General features: G+C 35.3%; 1 pseudogene; it reads right to left on the bottom strand.

Moving 5' to 3' along the window:
- Positions 1-8,132: 8,132 nt before the first annotated feature.
- On the bottom strand, positions 8,133-8,232 carry LOC123457106 (annotated as a pseudogene).
- Positions 8,233-10,331: the final 2,099 nt, after the last annotated feature.

A 10,331-nucleotide genomic window follows, 5' to 3' on the forward strand; every position in this document is an offset into this window, starting at 1 on the left:
TGTGGGTCATGGTGTCTCTGGCTTCTCCGCTATGTCTGAGAATAACTTATACTTCTTCTCTGTTCAGTAGAAGGGTGTATTTTGGTGGGGTTTTGCTTAAATCCATCCTTGGGCTGATTTGGTGTGGATCCTTAGCTGCCATCTTACCTAGAAGCAGTCCTAAATTTTTAATTTGATGGTCATAGTTTAATAAGTCTGTGACTCTATGAGGGTCATTCATACACTTTTTTTTTTTATTTTTAGTCTACTATGGATGAGTGCAAGTGATTCATACACCTGCTGGTCATTGAATACAGAGATTAACTACTTTGGCAATTGCTACAATTGCCTTTACAGTCAAATAACACCATTTCTGAATGATGACAATATCAAAACTTTCTCATCACTCGATGAAATGGATATCTCCTGCTGTGTACTTCTTGTTCTTGTTAGTCATGGATAACTAAGTTTATATCTAAATGATGGACATTCTTTTGATTTCTGCTCAAAGTCTATTAAGGCTATTTTCAATGGAAATTATGTACTTGCTCTTAATATACACTGGATATTTGCTCAATTAGGGTCATTTATACACATGCTGGTAGAATCTAAATAATTAATTATCAGGATGAAGGGATAGCTTAGCACTTTAAATATTTCATTGCAAAGCATAAGGATACATTTGACTCTTCAGATTCCAACTAACCGGCCACACAAGGTTATGCATGAGCACAAGATCGCACCTGCCATCAAGGTGGCATAGCTATCTGGAGTAAAATGCCTGAATCCTTGGTATGCCAATTATGTCTCATTCTTTCTCTCACTCTGTCACATAAAAAGACTGCAGAGATACCTCAAAATAAAAACAAGAAAGAACAAAAATTAACTGTTTTTAAAAATGTCTTTCTCAATTTTTATTAACATTTTCCATGATTATAAAAAATGTTATATGGTAATACCCTTCCCCCCCGACTTTCCCCTTTAAAATTCCATTCTTTATTATATCCCTGCACCATCTCAAGCATTATGCTTACATATATACAATCCCAACCTATTAAGTACCCTCCTTCCTTCCTTTCTCTTCCCTTTATACATCCTTTTTAACATACTGGCCTCTGCTACTGAGTTTTTTCCTTCTCACACAGAAGCCCAATCATCTGTAGCTAGGATCCACATATGAGGAAGAACATGTGGCGCTCTTGGCTTTCTGGGCCTGGGTTACCTCACTTAGTATAATCCTTTCCAGAGACATCCACTTTTCTGCGAATTTTATAACTTCATTTTTCTTTACCGCTGTGTAGAACTCCATTGTATAAATGTGCCACATCTTCATTATCCACTCATCAGTTGAGGGACATCTAGGCTGGTTCCATTTCCCACCTATTATAAATTGAGCAGCAATAAATATGGTTGAGCACATAATTCTAAGGAAATGAGATGAGTCCTTAGGATATATGCCTAGGAGTCTTATAGCTGGGTCTTATCGTAGATCATCTTTAGCTGTTTTAGGAACCTCCACACTGATTTCCACAATGGCTGGACCAGATTGCATTCCCACCAGCAGTGTAGAAGGGTTCCTCTTTTCCACATCCCCTCCAACATTTATGATCATTTGTTTTCATGATGGTGGCCAATCTGACAAAACAAAAAAGAAAATTACAGACAAATCCCCCATTTCTCTTCAGAGTCTACTAAGGATATTTCCCACTGAATCAAATACTCCACTTGCTACTGAAAGTAAGCTAAAAGTGTTCATTGAGTTCTCAGTATTCATTGATGTACATCAATGTTATTGACATACAGATTTCTTTTTTCACATTTCTTCTTCCTGATATTTGTGCCATAAAAATGGTAACTAGTTTAAAAGATATTACACCGTTTATATCTTTTTTATGTCATTTAGAGTAAATGACAAAAATAACCACTTTTTAAATGATTTTTTTTGAGAGACAGAGAAAGGCAAAAAGAGAGTAATGGAGGGGAGCAATGGACACACCAGGGCCCTCAGCTCCTGCTAACGACCTCAAGACATGTGTGGTGCATTGTGGTGCATGATCAAGATTGCATGCTTGCATCACTGTGCATCTGGGTACATGGGACCTGGAGATTCAAATAGTGGTTCTTAGGCTTCACAGAGAGCACCTTAAATACAAAGCCATCTCTTCAGCCTGAAAATAATTTTTTGATAGAATTTTCTTTATTTCAGCACTGAAGGAAACTCTTTTTTACCTTTGCTTTAAAAAAGATTTTCTTTAGCCAATTCAGTCTTGGTAACATTTAAAAATCTAGTTTTCTAATACTTCTTTATCCCTGATAAGCTTTAAGTGCTCATAAGTTTGTGTTTATTGGTTGTGTACACTGAATTATTTTTCTTATACTGACTAACAATTTGTTAAATAGCTCTTTGTATTAATAAAGATCTCATGGTTACATGTTGTTTATCACAAGGAAGTTCTAATTACATCATTTATTTTTGTCTCCTCATTTTCAGTTAGTCATTCTTTTGTTTTGAACATGTTATATGAGAATAATGCATACTTCATAATTAGGACCATTTGTTAGTTTCTACAATGATCTATATCTCTGTCTAACTACTGTACTTGTGTTCATTGTTCACTTTTTCAGAATCAATGGAATTGAGAGCTAGAGGAGGTTGTTAGAGAAGAACTTGTATTTGTTTGTTTGTACTATTGGCATACATGCATTGTTTCTTCATGTATGTGATTGTAATAGAGCAAACTAGGACTATTTTAAGAAGCAATCTAGTGTTTTGCTTGGTTTTAGACAAAGGTGATAGTGTCCCTGTGATAGTGAAATATACAGTTAGGTAGCTGGACTCTCTGCTGAGTTCCAGAATTCCTCTTACATCAATACCACCAGCAGTGGGAAAACCAAGATGTGTGGACCCACATGGTTTTTACACATATGCAGATGATTAAGTTTTTATTCTTTGAATCCCATGAAGTACACACTATATAATGGATTTCTACACTTTTAAGAATGTTTATTTCTTTCATAAATACTTCACTACAAAGTTTCCTGGACCTAATTCTTATTGGCTGGCTTTAAAAAAAAATTTTTTTTGGTACAACATAGCAAGGTTTTCATAAATTAAACTTTTTTAAATTTCTGCTTCCATTTTTCTTTGTATCTTAAGATTGTTAGTAAATCTGATGTCAATGCTTTAAAAAAATCCTGTGTAATCATGATATGTAAAGAAACCAATGTAGATATGTACATCCTCAAGTTTATGATGATTGGTAAGACATTGGCAACTTTTCGTTTGTCTCTCAGGAATATTTTACATTTTGCTGTAGAGAATGAAGTGAATATATGTGAAATCTGAGGTAGAAGTTCAATCCTCCTTGATGAGTTGTCTCTAGTTTGTTGCTGTAGTTGGTGGTGGTGGTTTTTGAGGTATTGACTCACTGTATTGTAGACTGACGTGGAATTCACTATGTACTCTCAGCCTGGCCTTGCCCTCATGGCACTCCTTCGCCCTCTGCAACCCAAGTGCTGGGACTAGAGGCATGGACAACAATTACCAGATCTCAGCTCACTTTTCAGGATTCAGTAACATGCTAACTATTAACCTCCTTGTCATATAATCCATATATTCCCTGATTTTTCAATAATAAATGTGACAAAACACAGGCAATACTATTTATTCAAAATTTTGCATATTTTTTCTACTTCAAAATTGACTCATTTTTCCACCACCAAATGTGGCTTTTCTACAACAAAAAAGGCAAAAGAAATGTATCCAAAGTGTGATAAGGACTATGAGGTGGGGCCAGATCATCTAAGTTCCAGTAATATACATTTTTTATTCAGCGTGCATTGACATTTAATCTCAGAGGGTGCTACTAATACTAAAATCAGCAATGGGAAATGCATGGACAGGGAAGACTGGGTGAAGGATCAGAAATTCTCAAACATGAGTACAATCTGGAATGAAAGGTGATTACAAGTCTGTAGTTTTGATTCTGGTTCCATAGAGACCTACTTGAGGCAAGCAATGTGAATCTTCTTATAATCTGGGGAATTGTGATAGTTATTTACATGGCTGTGAGGGGATATTGAGAACATCATCAGTGTCACGGTATAAAGAAAATCATATGGGTGTTGTTTGAACATGGGCAATATGAATGAATGTATTCTCATGAATAAAAACTAAAACCGAAGGGCACTGTCTTTGGGTTATCAAGTACATTTATGCTGGCACATTTTCCAGGGTCTACTACTTCACATAACTCTTCTTGTCATGATAGAAGTGTGAGATTCTGTGTGTATAGTGATGTCCAAGTCACACCTCTAGGCCATGCATGGTGATGATGAGTCTCATTGAATTATTGTAAATATGCTGTCAATGTGATGTCTGCATACAAAGGAGTATTAAAATGCCTAATAATCATTTCAAACTTCATTTTTTTTGTTTTTAAAGTAATTTTATTTTATTTTTTTTGAAAGATTACTTTATTTTAGGGTTTTTTTAAATTTTTATTGACATTTTCCTTGATTATAAAATATATCCCATGGTAATTCCCTCCCTCCCCACCCCCACACTTACCCATTTGAAATTCCATTCTCCATCATATTACCTCCCCATTACAATTATTGTAATTACATACATACAATATCAACCTATTAAGTATCCTCCTCCCTTCCTTTCTCTTCCCTTTATGTCTCCTTTTTAATTTACTGGCCTCTGCTACTAAGTATTTTCATTCTCACGCAGAAGCCAGGTTTCATTTTTTATTAAATTAATTATTTTCTTCATTTAACGAAAATCACTATTTAAACAGGACTAATTTCACATTACATTAATTATAAACATTGCACTAATGCACCATTTATTTCATGTTTTTGTAGTAATAATTTTTTAAAATTATTTTTATTTATTTATTTGAGAGCGACAGACAGAGAGAGAAAGAGTGAGATAGAGAGAATGGGCATGCCAGGGCCTCCAGCAATTGCAAACGAATTCCAGATCTTTTTCACCCCCTTGTGCATCTGGTCAACGTGGGTCCTGGGGAATCGAGCCTCGAACCAGAGTTCTTAGACTTCACAGGCAAGTGCTTAACTGCTAAGCCATCTCTCCAGCCCTGTATTAATAAGTTTTGTTTTTATGATTGAATTGACTTCAAATGCTATTTAGCTTCAACATTTGAATAGTTGTGAGAGCCATGTTTCTACTTACACAGTCAATATCTCCATTTTGGACATGTGTCTGTAAAATACAACAAAGAGGATAAAGTAATATTACATTCACTTCATAAATGAGAAATCTTTAATCATAAGTATTCTGAATGAGAAATGGCTATCAGACGATGACAGAAATTCTTTAATCTTTATTTTCCCATGATAGCCCAAGAGTGATTCACCTGTCTTGGTGACATCCAGGATATTTTGAGTTGCAATTTGCTTGTCACTAATAATCTTGTTATACTCTTTCTGTGTCTCTTCACTGATAATGTGGCATTTTGCTGAATGTCATGAAATAGAAGTCAGAAAATATGGCTATTAGATTCCTTTCTAAACACAAAACCCATCCTACTTTAAAACCATAGGTTGATCAAGCTTTATTTTCCCAGTGGCACTTCATGCTTTCTGTTCATTATCCCCTTCATGTTGGTAATGTAACTGAGCAAGAACAACTTAATTGGAAATGAATTCATACACTCAGGTTTATGTCATTTTTCTAGATTTTGGAAAAATGACATGAAAGTAATTTTGTCTTTTACTTCAAACCTAAGGAACACTGTAAAGCATATTTGGAAATTTGTGATGATTGGATCTGAGTGAGTCAATGACACTGTTTCTATTGTGTCCCAGTGTCTGTTATGGAATCTACTCTCTACTCTTTATGTAACAAAATAAATGAAAGGGGAAATCACCTAAAGAGCTCACATAGTCCCTGGGTTATACTATAGAGTTTCTAAAAGTTTTATAGTCAATTTCCACACATACACATAATATTCCCTGGCATTATCCCCCTTGCTCTCCCTCCTCCTAAATCTCCCTATTTTCTGAATCTCTTTCTATGAACAACAACAAACAAAAGAAAATGCAAAGTCAAAAACTTAACATCAAGTTTGACAGAACTTTAGTTCCATTATAGAAGATATGTGACGTTCACATCAGAAAACATAAAATGATGCCACTATTTTTTTCTTGGAGAGATAGCCCCAGTCCAACATCCTTTCCTATGTTAGGTAATAATACTCAAGGCCTCCATCATACAGTGCTCAATCATGACCTCACACATCCTCCTGATCTTCAGTGTGAGAATGAGTTTTGGACATTGTTATATTCATGGTGTGTGTGTGTGTGTGTGTGTGTGTGTGTGTGTGTGTGTGTATGTAAGTATGTATGTGGAGTATTCTGAGTCTTTTTTCTTACATTTATTTTATTTTATATTTTTATATTATTATAACATATCATGAGTTTGCAGAGCAATGTAACACAATTTGTGAAAACAATAGTTTAAAATCTTTCTTAAAACACATTTAGTTTGTATATATATATTTGCCTAGTATATGATGTCTTATTTTTTCATTAATTTCTTGACCTGTCTAGAGCTCTTAGCCTTATCTAACCTTTTTTGGCCTGTCTGTACCTCTCTTTTTTTTTTAAAAAAAATTTAATTTTTAGTTTTCTTTTCAGTAAATACAGGCAGTTTGGTACCATTATTTAGGCTCATCTGTGATCTACCCCCTCCCATTAGACCCTCCTTGTTAATGAAAATGGGTCGTGCATTGTGGAGTTAGCCCCCACTTAGTGGTATGATAAATGTCTCTGCAAATCATGACCCAACATGTGACTCTGACATTCTTTCCACCACCTCTTCCACAAAATTTCCCTGAGCCATGTTGGGTTCATTTTTGGTCTGCTTCAGTGCTGAGGTGTTGGGGGCCTCTGAGGCTTTGGCTCTCTGATTTGGTAGGAGTTGATTTTTCTCTGCATTGATCTCCTTCACCTTTGTGCTGGTATCCGGTTCACAGGAAAACATCACCCTTGCTTTTTTTGCCAGTTGTCCTTAGTTTCAGTTGGGCCCCTTTTGAGGTATGTTGGGGCAGCTCTCTTCTTAGTATCTGCATCTATCTGGAAAAGAGAAGCAGATCTCCAACAGTGAGTAAGTTAGCACCCGGAAAATTGAGATAACCCTTACTTTTTTGATAGACAGTATGATAGGTGTAGGCCCTTTTATACCCCGTGATTGATGGTAGCTTGATATTGTAGAGTGGGCTTGTGTTTGGAGTCTTACTTGGGGTTGAGATCAATCAATCTTTATGTGGATGTCTGTACAAGAAGAGTGGCTATAATTTTGTTTCAAACGTGGGATATACAGCATGATTCACATAATTATGAGTTACAGAGAGGCACTGATGCAAAAATACAGAGAAAGTAACCAGTGAAACAGAGAATTACCTATGCTTTATAAAGTTGTGGTAAGGTTTTCTCTTCTTTTTGTTTTAATTGTTTTTGAACTTAGGGACCCTTTCTAGCCCAGGCACACCTTAAGTTCAATATGTAGTCTTAGGGTGCCTAGAACTCAGTACCTCTGCCTCCAGAGTGCTGGGATTAAAGGTGTGTGCCACAGTGCCCACCTCAAGTTATGGTAAGGTTTTAAGACACATGTGAACACATTCCTATACCAGGTTAGATCATGAAAAAATGTATACACACACTCATCTCCAAAGTACCAAAACATCTCCAAAACAGAATCAAACTGAATGCTTACACAAAACTACAAACACATCTTGATGGTTATATTGATCTTAAAAATAGTGAAAATGTAATATCATTGAATTGGTTGAGACAAAATCCACTGAGAAGTATTTCACCTTTGGGACTGAGAAGAAATATGTTTTCAAGATTAGACAACAGTACCATATCTTCTACTAATTTGATATGTCTATTTCTTTATTTAAAATGTGAAACACATGGGTAGAAAAGATGGCTTAGTGGTAAAGACATTCATCTGCAAAGCCAAAGGACCTTGGTTTGATTTCGTAGGATACACTTAGGCCAAAAGAAAGAGCTGGCACATGTATCTGGATTTTGCAGTAGTTGGAGTCCCTGGGATGCTAATTCTCTCTCTTTCTCCCTCTCTTTCTTGTCTTTCTCTTTCAAATGAATAAAAAAATTAAGAAAATATGGACCATTTCAAGAGTTTGTTTGCCATTCTTAAACAGGGGCCATGGTAATCTAATCTGTATCATTCCAATTTTAGTAAATTTACCACTTCAACCACCTCATCTTAAATAAAAACTGTCTCTAATTCAACATACACCAAATATCCTACTTACAAAAGTTATAAAGATTAATAATTGTAGGATGTATTGTAATTTTAAGTCCAGGTGGTTAATTCCAGACACATGAGCAATTATTTGGTTGCATCACATTCAAATTAAGGTCATTTAAAATCTAACTAATGGGCAGAAGAGATGGCTTAGTGGTTAACACACTTGCCTTTGAGACCTGAGTACTCAGGTTCTATTCCCCAGTATCTTCATCAGAGAGGTGTAGAAATTGGTGCATGCATCTGGAGTTTCTTTGGAGTGACTAGAGATGCTGGAGTTTCCATATTATCTTTCCCTCTTCAGTAAATAAATTAAAAAATAAATAAAAGTCTTAATTGCTGAGTGCCTAAGAACAGCAGTGATATGAAGGAAAGTTGGGATAACCTTACTGGAATAGATTAACTACATTGGTCATTTAATAAGGGCCTGGGTAGAACATAGTCTTCATATAATAATATTTTTTTAAAAAATTATATGCAGATTAAGCTTTGATAAAAACATAGTAGATATATCCAGAAAATGAAATATGTGGTCATTTTGTTTGTTTGCCTTAAAAAACCTATACTGGAATTGCATTAACTAATGACCCAAACTTGAAAAGCTATGGCCAGATAGTGGATACTTAAAAATATATTTATTTATATATTTTAGCAGAGTGGGTGAAAGAGATAGAGAGAGGGATGAAAGGAGAGAGAGTGAGAGAGAGAGAGAGAGAGTGATTGAGAATGGTCAAGCTAGGTCTTCCAACCATTGCAAATGAGCTCCAGATGTACCCCATACATTCTGAATCTGGCTTTGAGTGGGCACTGAGTAATTAAACTTTGGTCCTTGGGCTTTGAAGTTCCTTAACCTCTAATCCATCTCACCAGCACTCTTTAAAAATATTTATTTAATTATTTAAAAAATAGTTATTTATTAGGCTGGGCATGGTAGTGCATGCCTTTAATTCCAACACTCAGGAGGAAGAAATAGGAGGACTATTATGAGTTAAAGGCCATAGTGAATTCCAGATCAGCCCCTATTTCAAAACTCTTCTACAAAAAAATCATTCATTCATTCATTCATTCATTCATTTTAGAATGAAATATTGAGAAGGAAACAGTTAGAGAGAATTTGTTGGACAATATTAACTCTAAATATTGACATTTTATATGAATGATCAAAGTACCTATGGTACATTGCCAATACTGAATAAAATGGTAGTCATTTCATCAGTCCATGGATTTCCCACAAATTGTAATCAAGAACATGCAACAGCTTGAAATAATGGATGACACAAAGTGTCATGTATTGATCACATCAAATCCCATAGGACAACCTTACAATGTGATGTAAATCATAAATCCTGGGGTCTCTGTATGAGTTTGCATTATGAGGACTTTGCCTTGCTTTTACAACTGTCAGTGAAAACAGTGTTAGTTTTTATGTCATTTGTGTTTTTATCCACTATGATAGAGTGGGAACACACCAATGTCACTATTTAAATTCTATATTACTTAAAGAATAATTGCCAATACTCGTTGTAAATTAAAATTTGTAAGGTCATAGTTGATGTCAACGGGCTCTAATATGTTTCCTACATCTGAAAGTAAATGTCTATGCCTTTTGGCCATGCAATAATTGGGTAATCCCACAATGAGAACCATGTGAGAAAAGGGTTTTCCCAAACTCCATAGGCAAAATATAATCCACTTTTTCAGAGCATTTTACAAGTAGAATTCGTAACAAGTAGCAGAATTTTTTGCTGACCTCAGAAATCCATTCATGTGAAATTGAGAGCTAAACACCATTTTATATTTTGAATGTGTGAAGTTCGTCATTTCTTTGCACAGAACGTTTTAAGAATGTCAAGTGGTGTAATGGTATGTGTAAGATTATAGGTGAGCATCTTGGCTCATATGAAAAGACAATACCAGCAGATTTTTGAAACCCATTATACCTACTTCTGTAATCCCCACCAAAATGACGGAACCAGTCTCTTGGGGAGGTACGATATGGGTCATGGAATGTCCACAAGTCGGTGGCATTAAAAACAATAACTTCTTC

This window comes from Jaculus jaculus, chromosome Y (genome assembly GCF_020740685.1).
Source record: "Jaculus jaculus isolate mJacJac1 chromosome Y, mJacJac1.mat.Y.cur, whole genome shotgun sequence".
Classification (NCBI taxonomy): domain Eukaryota; kingdom Metazoa; phylum Chordata; class Mammalia; order Rodentia; family Dipodidae; genus Jaculus; species Jaculus jaculus.